At 40.3% G+C, this 12,691-nt stretch overlaps 1 protein-coding gene across 3 annotated transcripts in view; it reads right to left on the reverse strand.

The window, feature by feature from the left end:
* Positions 1-12,691, reverse strand: part of LARGE1 (LARGE xylosyl- and glucuronyltransferase 1) — a 272,944-nt gene that overhangs the window by 80,354 nt on the left and 179,899 nt on the right. The window lies entirely within an intron of this gene.

Raw genomic sequence — 12,691 nt, forward strand, 5'->3', positions numbered from 1 at the left:
CCATTTGGGAACCTGGGCCTCATGAATTCTAATCTAGAATAGCCCAAGTTTAGCTCCTTAGAAGAGCAAGCTAAACTAAAACTAACAACTTTCACTTTTCAAGTGAAAAAGAAACCAACCTGATTTTGGAAATGCTACCAGCATGGATGTATATATTGCTGTTTGATCACTGAGAGTACATCCAATGTGATGTTTTCATGGGGAGGAACTCTGCAAGTAGAAAGCACCAGAATCATGTGCGGCCCTAGATGTTCAATTTCACAGAAAATGGTAGTACTTGTCCTCTAAAAGTGTCTGACAGCAATCATTCAGGTGTAGTGAAAATGGCACCTCAGAAACCACAATGAAACCAAACAGCTATGACTTCACGTATTCACACTAAATCTTTAGCAATTATTCCACTGAGGATAAACATAAGATAAATCAGAGGGAACTATCAATTCTCAGTGTAAAAAGGGCTCAGTGAGGAAAGTATTTATTCCTGTGAGGAATTTATTTGGACGGGGGAGCTTATCCAGAGCTAGGGCCTCTACACACACATATACCCCTTGGAATGACTAGGCAAGACAGAATGGGATGGAGAAAGGAACCCACAAACAGAACCCAGACTGCAGAGGCAGCAAAGTGCCCACTTATGTCTGTGGCAGAGCTGGGAAACAGAGCTCAGATCCCTGCTGTTCCACTTGGTGAAACTGCTCTTCTCCTACTCAATCCCTCTATGGAGTTTTATCCACTTATTTCACGAGCAACAAAGTTTGCCAATACACTGTGACAATGTTAATGTGTAAAAATCATGAACGTTTTTCCTTGTTTCAACAGAAGAGTCTAAATAGCTGCTAAGATTACAAATTAGTTCATTTCTGCTTAAAGGATTAACTTTTTAGATCTTTTGCATATCAGTGAAGTTAAAAGAAAAAGAAAGACACACAATGCTTTCCCAGAGGGAGTAAAGCCACTCCCCCAGCAAAGCTGCTTTCAACTCCAAGTTCTGGTAACAAAATGGCAAAGAAAAAGCTCTCTGCACCAACTTATTAATGTCAGACAAGACCTTGGGAAGTGTTTTGTAACATGTCAGAACACAAAGAATACAGAATTCAGTAATTAGCAATCATGGAGAGATTATATTGATGTTTTATACATCCTGGTGGGTAGACAGAGGAGGGACAGCAAACAGGAATACTGAAACCACAGCACACTGGACAGTCAGGTTAATGGCAGTAGTTAAGAAGATTAATGTATACTCTAAACTGAACTCCCCTCATTGGTCAGTGCTCCATAATTTAAAAGACAATGCCAGAGCCTTCACTTCAAGGTGACAGAAAATTCTGATGAAAAGACACAGCTGAAAACTTACTTTTAATTAAAAAGCAAATAGACTGAAGCTCCCATGTGCCTAAAAGGAAGTAATAGCATTTCAGGAAGAGAGGGGAGGGATTATTATTTAGGTAGTTCATTTTATTAAATAAAAGAATTCAAAGAGAATAGCAACAACTTTTCCACCCTAGTATCCTCATAACATAAGATGATTATTCACTGACTTAATGAGAAAAAGTTTGAGTCTAAAGAGAAAGCAATTAAACTGACAGATTTGCTGCTACCAAGAACAGATATCCACAAAATGCAGAGCTAGGATGCATTAAATGACCAGAATAATTCATGAACGTGAATAAAGATGATGAAGAAATGGATGACAAAATTCACATCTTCCATGCAATAATACAACAGGCAGGCCAGTGACAAGCAAACTGACAGGTGCATGTTCAGATGGACACAGAGGTGACATATTCCTAATATTTATTAAAAATTGGTCAAAACAGTTATACTAACAGTTTATGACATATGAGAGCTCAAAAATTAAAGCAAAAGAGGCCAAAACTAGTTTTATATAGAAACTGGAGATTTCCAGTTAGTTTCCCTTTCTTGCTGCAAACACTTCTAACCTGCTGAAGTTTAGTTATGAAACTATTTTAGTGTTAAGAATTTACGAGTTGTGGGCAGGAGCTGTTTTTCCTAGGGATCACTGAGCTCTGCAGCCTCAGGCATGCAACATCTGCCACAGCATGTGCCAGTGGGGAGCAGCAGCAGTTCATCATGGTCAACTGTGACATTTTGCTGACTGCTCCATCTTCTTCCCAATTCTGAACTCAATGATCTTAAACTTCAGCCTAAATTTCAGCATCAAAGGCCTAAGAGGAAGCTAGTACTTCACATATCCTCTGCAGCTGGAAAGACCACATTTGGCAGACACTGTTCAATGAGGGGGATAAAAGACGATGCTGGTGGAGAGCAAAACTTGGCCCTGAATCCATTAGCCAGGACAGGCTCTGATGTTATCTGCCCTAACTCAATGCTGTATCTCAGTGCATCATCATTTTCAATCTTGCTTAAGTCAATGAGACTACTCATGAGCTTTAACACTTCAGCCTATGATTAAGTACTTCACTAAATAAGGTCATTAAATTTAAATTGTAGATGCTTGCTAGGTACTCCTGAAGGTTGTTCTCTCACCTGCAACATAATCCCTGCAGGCTGGCAAAACAAGTGGCTAAATAACATCCAAATCTGGATGTCAGCAATCCTCCCACTAAACTTAAGACACAGGAAATTGATTGATTCAAGAGGGAGCTGTGTTTACCCTACTGCTGATGTAGGGAAGAACAGAAGCATGTTATGGCTGGTAGAAAAGATTGAAACACAAAGGAAAGGAAAGGTGGATGAACCTGGCACACCACAGTGTCTGGCAACCTTAGCTGTTTAAGTAGCAAAAGCCTTACAACTTGTAATGTAAGGCTTAATACAGTGTTTTGCCACTGTGTAGTTTTGCCATTTCTCAGCAGGAACTATCAGTGCAACATAATATTTTGCCAGTGCAGTTAACTAGCTCAGGTACATGTGCATACATTGGCCCTCACAGAGATATATCCTAAAGGATTCCTAAAGGATTAACACTGCACTTCAAACACTACTGAGCTATTTTCACTTTTCTCTATTCAGTGTGCACACCTCAAAGCAGCCCTCTACCCTGCTTCCTACTCCCAAACAGGCCATCAATCACAATGAAGGATATGCTAAAGCCATAATGCAGATAACAGACCATTAAAAGCTCAAATGAGATGACTAAACACGTTTCATTAATCATAACACAATCCAGTCTTGAATCAGGAGCTACAGATTTGGCAGGTCACCAATGGAAGGCTTCTTTCTACCTGATCCTAGTGACTGGGAAAGGGAGTTGCCTTAAACCTTCTGCCCTTCCTCCTCTTCTTTGGGTGCACATGACCTGTGAGTGTTACATGGTTGGGAAAAGACAGTGAGAGAATAGAGAATAAAAAAAAGAGACCTGCTATGAAAAAAGAGTGTGAATGCTCTCCAGAGAGCCTGGACTCTCAAAGGAGCCAAAACACCCACAGCTTACACAAATTTTAGTAACAGTACTTCTGAAAAACTGGCCAAATTGTCTCCTTCTCCCTTGCAAGGGGTCTTTATTTAGGGATTTGACTGAGTATCAGAAAGAGGCGTTATCTTCCTAGGGCCCCAGATCCAGTGCTGATCTTACCAGTTTAAAAGTATAGCAGGTAAATTTTTAAAGAAAATACGGTAAAAAAGAGATGCCCCCTTTGCACCACTTCTTATTTGTACATGTCTAGTTTTCCCAGTAATTTTCCAAGCTCTTTCCAGAAAAAAGTCAGCAGGTTACCTGCTAGGCAACTGCCAGGTGAACAAAGCTACCTGCTGAACATATCTGGCTCTTTAACCCTCCTGATGCCACGTGCCTCTGCATCATGGCTTCCAAGTGGCACATACATTTTTGGTTTGTTTTGACTCCAGAAGCAGGTTGGAAAAGGTGGCCCCAGCAGAGGTAGTTTCCTTCAACAGCAGAGACAGAAGACACTCTCAAAAAGACTCTAAAATTAATTGGAAGAGACAAGATGCCAAAACTAAAGGGCCTAACAGAATGGGCTTCAAGTTTAATCCTAGTGGACGATAAGAATCAACAAACTTCTTGCAAGGAGGCAGGATTTTTTACCTTAGTTGAACCTCACTGTGGTCATGCTGAACTCCAAGGTTTACTCTTAGAAAAGACTTTCAAATGAGCAGAGACATCAGTGGTCAACATTGGTGGATGGGTTTTACTATGGAATGCTAAAAAATGGGAAAGAAGTGTTGAATGCAGAACAAGAGCTTTCATAAGCACAGCAGCAGAGGCTTGATTATGCCAGATATTTGCTACGCTGTTTTTGAGCTCATTCTGTTCACAGAAGCATGTTATCACTTAATGTTATCATCATCACTTAGTTATGTAATCACTTAATTCCTGTATACTAAACCGACATTTTCTATTCTGATAAAGTGTGTTTCAGGTAGGATTTTGGAGCACTACCAATTAAAAGTAGATTATAAACATACTTTCATATGTTAATAAACTCCTGACTCCTATTATTTGTTTTTAATGTTGCCTAATATTTTAAGATCTGCAGAACCTACAGCTCCTGCCAAATGGAAATGGGTTTAGAGGACTCAAAATGTCCCTACTGTGAAATTTCTTGAACACACTGTGCTTTGTGGCAAGGGTTGGAAACACTCCTAAGCATTGAAGAAATTAATTTCCGACATTAATTATGTTTCCCCAGTACAGTATCTTCCTTCCTCTGTGGGGTTAGGCACCAGGGCCCTGAAAATACCTTGGGAGTGGTAATTAGTATTGCACATTCTAGAAGTATCTAGTAACAGGGAAAAGTTGGTGATTACTGCTTTTTTTAAAGAGCAGGCTTTTTGCTCTTATGGCTGCTATGAAAAGCAAAGAAGTGTAATATCAATGAACCAGACAACAAACAAGAACTGGATACTTCCTTTTTTTCTTGACATCATCATTTTTAAGTAGGTCTCCTGATCTTTGAGGGTTTTACCATGGTAGACTATTCCATTTACAGCAGATTTCAGGAATTAACCTCTCGAAGTCACTATTTCAGGTTCACATATCCCTTCTTAGACAGGTGTTTTTTCTCCTGTGTGCAGAAGGCTATGACGATACCTTTACTTTCTTTGGCACAGCACCTGCATATTTTTCAATGCCAGGGTTTTGCAAGAAAAGTGATATCACTTTGGTAGCCATCAAATGTTCATGCAGCTCACCAGGATACAACAGAGATGAAGAAATACTGGTCCCATACTGAGAGCTAACTGGCAGCACTTCTTGTACCCGTGTTTTGTGTTAACACCAGCGGGCAAAAAAGCACCACACAGTCCACCACTCACTTCTCCTCTCCCTCAGTGGGACTGGGGAGGAGGAAAGGTAGATTAAAAGCAAGAAAACTTGAAGGTTCAGAGTGGAAAAAAAAAACAAAACCAACAAGCAATTGTTTGATAAGTGAAGTAGAGGAAGAGGGAAGGGAAGAAAACTAATCAAAATAAGTGATGCCACACAGTTACTCCTATTGGTAACTGATGCCCAGCCAGATCCTAACCAAAAGATGTCTAGTCCCCAAAAGCTGCCTCTCTTCCCTTTTACAAGAGCATAGTGCTGAATGCCATGGAATAATAACTCTTTTGTTGGTGAGAGTCACCTGCCTGGCTGTGTCCTGTCCCAGCCTATTGAGTGCCCACCAAAGCAGGCACTGTGGGGGCAGAGTGGGAACCAGGGAAGGCCTTGATGCTGTGCAACCACAGCTCAGCAAAAGGCAGAACATGAGTGTCCCACCAGCACGGTTTTGTTACCAAAATCTAAACCCCAACACCATATGTACTGCTATGAAGACAATTATTCCAGACTTTAAAGGAGCTTCCCTGTTGTTACCTGCATACACAGCACAGATTAAATGAGACTGGTAATCAAAGGAGTCCAAGCGATGCTAAATATTTTAGCATGTTTTTAAACATTTAAATACACGGGAGTGAGCTTCAGAGTTACCATGTCGTGGACATCTTGTCTTTATTTGGGTTTTGCTGCACCATGACCTCTTCAGGAGACCTGCCAGTGTTCCATGGACACAGCACCTCCTTGCAAGCAGCTGCCTTTCTTTGGAGCTCTGTCACCTTTCTCTGCCTGAGAATCTGCTGGGAGGGATTTACTGCTCTGTTCAGCCAACACAACCTAGGCTTCTTTTGCTTTTGCCAGATATTTCACACACCCTCAGGAAAATGTGACCCAGCTTTTGAGTAAGGAAGTGAAAAGGTTAAAGGGGGGTGGGAAAATGCAGGAAAGTATCTTGCCAGTATAAGACTGCATGAGTCATGTACGGTGTATCAATAATTAAACACTAAAAAGAATGAAGCAGAACAAGTGTGCATTAGAGGTGCGTCCCAAATACGGGCTGGAACTAATGAGGCTTTTCTTTTTACCACCAGAGAAAGTTTATTACATGTACTTCAAAGGCAGCTGGCTTAGTGAGCAGTGGAGATGGGTCAGATACATCCTTTCCACTGACACTCAGCATAAAAGGAGAAGCATTCATAATGGAATGGCTGAACTGGCTATGAAAATAATAACCCATGACTTTGGAAAATTTTAAAGAGAGGATTAAACCCAAAAATAAAGAGAGGGAAGGGAAGAACAGCATATTAAATAAAAACAGAATCCTGTAGTTATTTCTCAGCTACAAAAGGTGTGTGCTGATGCCATACATGCTCCTCATTCTGACCTCTGGCCAGGTCCACAAAACATGACCTGTGATACACTGGGCTGTTGAAATGCCTCTAATCTCTACAGCTGAGGCTGATCAATTATATGTTAACAAAACTGAAAGTGGGGTAAAAAGCACCTTGATTACCAGTGTAAATGCAATTACATCGAGAGCTATTGCAGACACCACCAGACCAGGAGACCTGTTATACAGGGACAACAGTGCAGATGGGGAAATTAGAAAAAAAATCATCATGCAAAAGTTACAAGTTAATAAGCCTGAGGAATGGAAACCCAGAGAGAAATACTGAACGAGGTGAGAACAGGTGGAAAGCAGTATATTAGACAATAGAGAGCTACAATCTGTTGTGCTTTTCACACGGAACTGAAAGACAGGAAATCCTTGGTTCTTGTTCCACTTGTGAGGCAGCCTGGCACTCAGCCCCTGCTCAAGTCAGACCTTCCTGCCTCTAGTGCTGAGTCTTGCCTGAACTTGTAAGGTGGAAAGTAACATGGAAAGAAAAAGTGCTGGTCCTTGCTGACAGCAGACAGCCACACCACATCTGTGTAGCACCAGATTTCTAAAATGCCCTTGTGACAGAGCTGTACACTCAGACAAATTCAGGTGTTTCTCCTGCACTCCATTGCTAAATCGCCCTGCAATTCTTCACATGAAATCACATCAGCTTGAAAGTGAGCAATTATTAACCTGCCACTGACAGAGCAATGGCATTTCAGGTACAGGATTGTGCCACTCTAACATGGTCTATAGTGTGTGGAATAAACACAGGACATCCTTAAACTACAGCTCAGATGTAAGTACACAAATTCCAAGCTATTCCAAGCTAAATCACAACTTCTCTTGCACAAGAAGTTCTCTCACCAACTTTATCCACATTTCACAGTTTCCAAAATTATACTTCCTTCATTTTTTCTTGATTTTTATCAGAATTTCATGCATTTTTATTTTTCAGGAAAAATTAATCTGTTGAGCATAGATGGTACCTCTACCTCTAGGAGACTTCTGCTGGTCACTGAAGTCTCTTGTCTTCAAAAGAAACCCCACTCTACATCCCACACATGGATTGTTTTCTAATTAAAAGCTGGATTCTCATGTAATTTTCCCCAATATAAATCCAAGGACAGTTTAAATGAAAGTAATGAAATTGCTCTAGATTCATTCTATGGCAAATGAGACAAGGATCTTGGCCTAATCTCATGAATGTCTCCCTTGAGATCTCCATTAGTAACACTGTTTTTTAAGTGAGAAATGCACCACATTCTTGCAAAATCTCCTGAATGAAAAAATGGTGTTTTTTAATACAACAATTCTACAGAGTTACTGTAAAATTTTGGTGAGATCTGAGGCAAAATAGTTACAACACCCGGCTATCTCAATATACCTCCTCAGCAACAGCACTAGAAATACAACTGTAACATATAATTAAGTAACTTGTTTCAGTTTGTATATATTCTAAGCCTATAAGGGAAAACTGCGATGCAACTACACCTGTCTTCCTTCTCAAGTATCATTAGTACTAGTTTTTTATAATTTCACTCACAGCAGTTTCTGAATTCAGCTGATTTCAATACATTGCTAAGAGATACTAATCCCACTGGCAGGGCCAGAAATGAGCATTGGAATTGGTAAGGTGCTTCAAGCTTTCAGGCTAATAAAACACTTGTGACATTTCTTTATCCTGACTCATCTGAAGGATTTTGCCTCCTCTTTGCCCTTTCACAATGGACTATGAACAAGACATCAGAGCTACAAAGCTCCTTGGAACAAGCTCATGTTTTGCCTGACAGCTAGGCCAGACAGAGGCAGTCTCTGGAGAGAGGAACAAAAAGTATCAGCTATTTTGGACATCTAAAGAAGCAAATCCCCAGTGCATTTTTGCAGAGGTGGACATGTAAGCATGATTTTTATTTTTTCTCCCCTGAAAAGCTCTCAGCATTAAATGACAGCTCTCCTATCTCTGCTTTCAACTCTAGCTGCAACTTCCTTCAGAGTTTATCACTGCTTTGTCAAGCACTGGTCACAAGGGTACAAAAATAATGAAAGGTGCTCTCCAGGTCTCAACACACTTTCCAGAGATTACTAAACTAATCTTTAGTTCTTAATTTTGACAACCTGGAAACCTTACATATTGTTAGAGAAATTATTAAACATCTTCCTATTCTACCAAGGGATAAATTAAGACTAATCACAGCTTGGGATAATGAAAATCAAATTTCTTCTACTTTAGAATCTGCCTTCCAAACTTCATTACAAGAAATTTGCATTCCCATCTGCCTTCAGTGTGAAAGCCAGATCTACATAGCAAGGTACCTTAGGACAATATGTTCCAACCAAGTTAGTCCCAGCCTCAGTCCAGCCATGGCTCCATGCTCATTAGTGCCCAGGTTCTGTTCACGACCCAGTCACCCAGCAGAGCAAGCCTTAGACACAGTCAAATGTGGGCACAGATGACATTTCTATTGCATTAGCCAGAACACATGATTTGGAGCTTGGGCTGACTTTAGGCTTACTATGGAAAGACAGATTGTGTCTGATCCATGGTAAGGTTTCTCACAATAGTTAATCCATTAGCATTTTAGAAAAAAAAAAAAAAGAATCAGTGACTTTATATCAGATACCACTTAGTGCTAGGCAGCTATGACATTTCCATCTCTAGTCTTTTATTTATTGTATCACTAAACAGTGACCTTCATTAGTAAGTCTGCACTTCATAATTTTCTGCCTTTTGGGGAAAGGTTTTCTACCTTTTGGGGAAAGTACAGAACTGGCTCTCTGGTGAAGTGTGCCTTGCCATTTCAGAGAGTGTGTTTGAGCAAGAAACTGCAGATGGACCTCAGAGCTCTGTTAAAAACACATGGTGATAGGAAGACACAAAACAGGTTGTAAACCATAAGAAAGGTGAAAAATAAGACAGCTCAAACACTGGTGTCACACTCCAATGACAAAACAGCTCTGAAGCACATGAAGAACTCTTGTTACTGAAGCACACTGATATTTAAGCACCATTTTTGCTGCCCATGCTTAGCCAGTACCAACTGTACTGGTTAGGGCAAGGTGGTGCTGATTCTATGTTCTTTATTGCCAATATCCTGACACTCCCAGGGGAATACAGTGGCTTAGGCCAACATCTGCTTTGTTACAGGGTTTGCAAAGACCATACTGCAACTTCCAGCCCCTCCTCACCTTTGCTTCACTTTAAAAGGAAATCTCCCCAAATTCTCCCTCTGCACAGGTACATATGCCAGATGCAGATCTAGATTCCCCCCTAACATGATTCCTGACACTGCAGTCTTGCTTCTTTACCTCTGTTTATCTCATACAGCAATTTTAAGCAAGTGAGGGGAAAAAAAAGGACTAGAAATCATATTGCATGGTGGTAAGTATTCAGTAATTTAACTGAAACAGGTACTAATTTCAAGGCGGTACAGAAGTCCCTCTGAAGTCTGGCTACATTTTTTTCATGGAGTAGAAGTCAACATCAATGTTATAAGGAGATAAAGGAAAAGGAGAAGTAAGTATTTACAACATATAAGCACTGATTTATTAATTTGAAAAATTTTGACTGGAAAAATGAGTTGAAGAAGAATTAGGAGGAAATAATGTCCAGTAAATCCTGTTTAGATTAGATGGAAGACATCTGATCTGGAAACTTCAAGATCATGGAGGGGCTTTCCAATACAATGAAAATTAAGGGTAATAACCATTCTAGGGTATCATTTCTCTGAACATGTTAGAGGGAGGCATTCAGAAAGCAGGAAGGATATTGTCTTTCCAATTAATTACCACTCCCAGGGCTGAGTAATTCAGAATGAGGACTGGAGAATGGAGGGTCAAATGAGAGAAAGTAATAGCAGACTTGTCTGGGCTTACAGAGGGGTCAGAAACCATAAAGCATAACTGTAAAGCAATTCCTGCTGTCTCCTTGACCTTGGCAAGGGGAATTCTTGCAACATCCCAGCTGGAAACTTCTCTGTTCTTTAAAACATGCATATCACGAATGAAATTCTTTTCATCATTGATGTAACTGATTACAGGAAACTGATAGACCTGTCCCTCCCCATAAAAATAGTGATCAGTAACAATCTCCACAGCTGTCTGACTGTGCTTCTCTATTCTCTTTCCAAAGAAGTTGTGTGGCTTGTCATAAGACTATGAACCTGTACTGTGCACTCTGTTTACTGGGGCAGAGTATATATCTGCAATGGGTCTGTAACTTCAATTTGAAGTTTGATAGCAAAGATGCCCAGTAAACTATCAGACCTTAGGAGAGCTGATATGCTTCAGTGGTCCACTGCTCTGGACAGTTACACAATGAGTAGATGGAGGTGCAGATTAGCCGAAGGAAAAGCTCCATTACTATTCCTTTCAAAACCAAGAGGCTCTGAAGAGCACAGCCATTAAAGGTATCACACAGGAAGAGGCAAAAGTCCTCAATATAGAGAGATCACAAACAATTTAGGGACTTGCCAGGTCCCAGCCAGCACCTGAGGCTTGCAGGCCATCAGTATGCAGCTGGAGCCAGCTCTCAGCAGGAATCCCCCTCAGCTTTGTGAGAGGCTGCCTCGTTCTGCAATTCTCACTTCAGCCTCCCAACAGTCTCACGGAGCAGCCCCATGCAGGGAACTTTAAACAAGTCCCATAATTTCACATCTACAACTATCATGGCAAGCTGTTTTTACACTAATTCCCTGGTACACAATCAAAGCCCTAAGTCCTGTTTTGTTAGGGGTTTTTTGAGTATTTACTCATGTAGACTGATTAGCCAGCCCTGCTTTAAGCTTAATACTTCTGACCTCCAAGTTAAGCAACAGGAATTTGTTTTTACTCTTTTTGTGTTCTCAATCAACCATGATACCAGACTTTCTTCCTGGGTTTAAGCATATGCTTCATTTTTGTTGCTTCTTATGTCATTCTGACACTTTCTGAAACCTCTGTAGTGTATTGTAATATACCTGCAAAAGGCCAGCATTAAATACATTACATGAAGGAAAAAAAAAGATTCTCATAAAAACTGTCACCCACAACAGCATGTTTCTATGGTAATACAGGACTGCTTTGGGTTGTTATGGCAACTAAACCTTTAAAAGCAATAGCATAAAACCAAAGCAAAAAAAAAAAGCCCCGAAACAGAGCTTCATCACTATTCTTCTCAATTTTATAAATAATTCTCAGTTGTCCTTCCCCCTACAAAACCTAGATTGAATGTTACAGTGATCAAAACACTTTAGGAAGATAAAGAAAACCACTTGGCTTCACAGCAATGGGTGTGTGGAGAATCTTACCACTCTTTTAAATAAAACTATGACTAGAGGTGCTTGTACATAAACAAACCTCTGGCACCATAGACAACACAAAAAAAAAGGTGGCGGCAGTGACAGTAGACCAATTGCTGACTGCAGCTAAGAGGAGATGGTAGAAGGGACAGGCCAAAATTACATTGAATTAAATGCTGTGTTAACTCCTTAATGCTACAATGTACTTCATTACGTCCTCGGCAAGTGGTATTTTTATAGCCAGATGTCACTGTCAAGAAAATGCAGAAAAATTCTAGATATGTGTGCTTGCCTCTATATAGCTTCACAGAAATGGACTGTGATATATGGTGTTCTTAAATAATCGTAGGTTTCAAGATACACCATCTCAACTAACTTGGGATATGTTGCAACCTCTCCCTTCTCCTATTCCTTCTTCCTGTTCAGTATCCTCGCTCTATTCAATCTCCACATTGCTTTCTCCTTTATCTATCAAGTTTTATCCACTTCCCATTACTACATTTGAAAGAATTAAATGAACACAACAGCAGAATTGTCTGTGTGTGAACATCCTCTTCTAAATCTGCTGAGGTGCCTCAAAGCTGATACCCCAGAAGAGCATCCCTTTGCTGCCTTGCTTACCACTTCAGCCCTTGTGCACATCAGACCTGTCTGAGGTCACCCAACTTCTTACTTGTGACCCATAACAGGGGGTTAGAGTTGAAAGGAGAACATATTTAAAGATTGCTCTTCCAAGTATTCATACTTTTATTTAGTTAGTAAAAAAAAAAAAGCTGT

The sequence above is a fragment of the Zonotrichia albicollis genome, chromosome 4 (assembly GCF_047830755.1).
Source record: "Zonotrichia albicollis isolate bZonAlb1 chromosome 4, bZonAlb1.hap1, whole genome shotgun sequence".
NCBI classification, from domain to species: domain Eukaryota; kingdom Metazoa; phylum Chordata; class Aves; order Passeriformes; family Passerellidae; genus Zonotrichia; species Zonotrichia albicollis.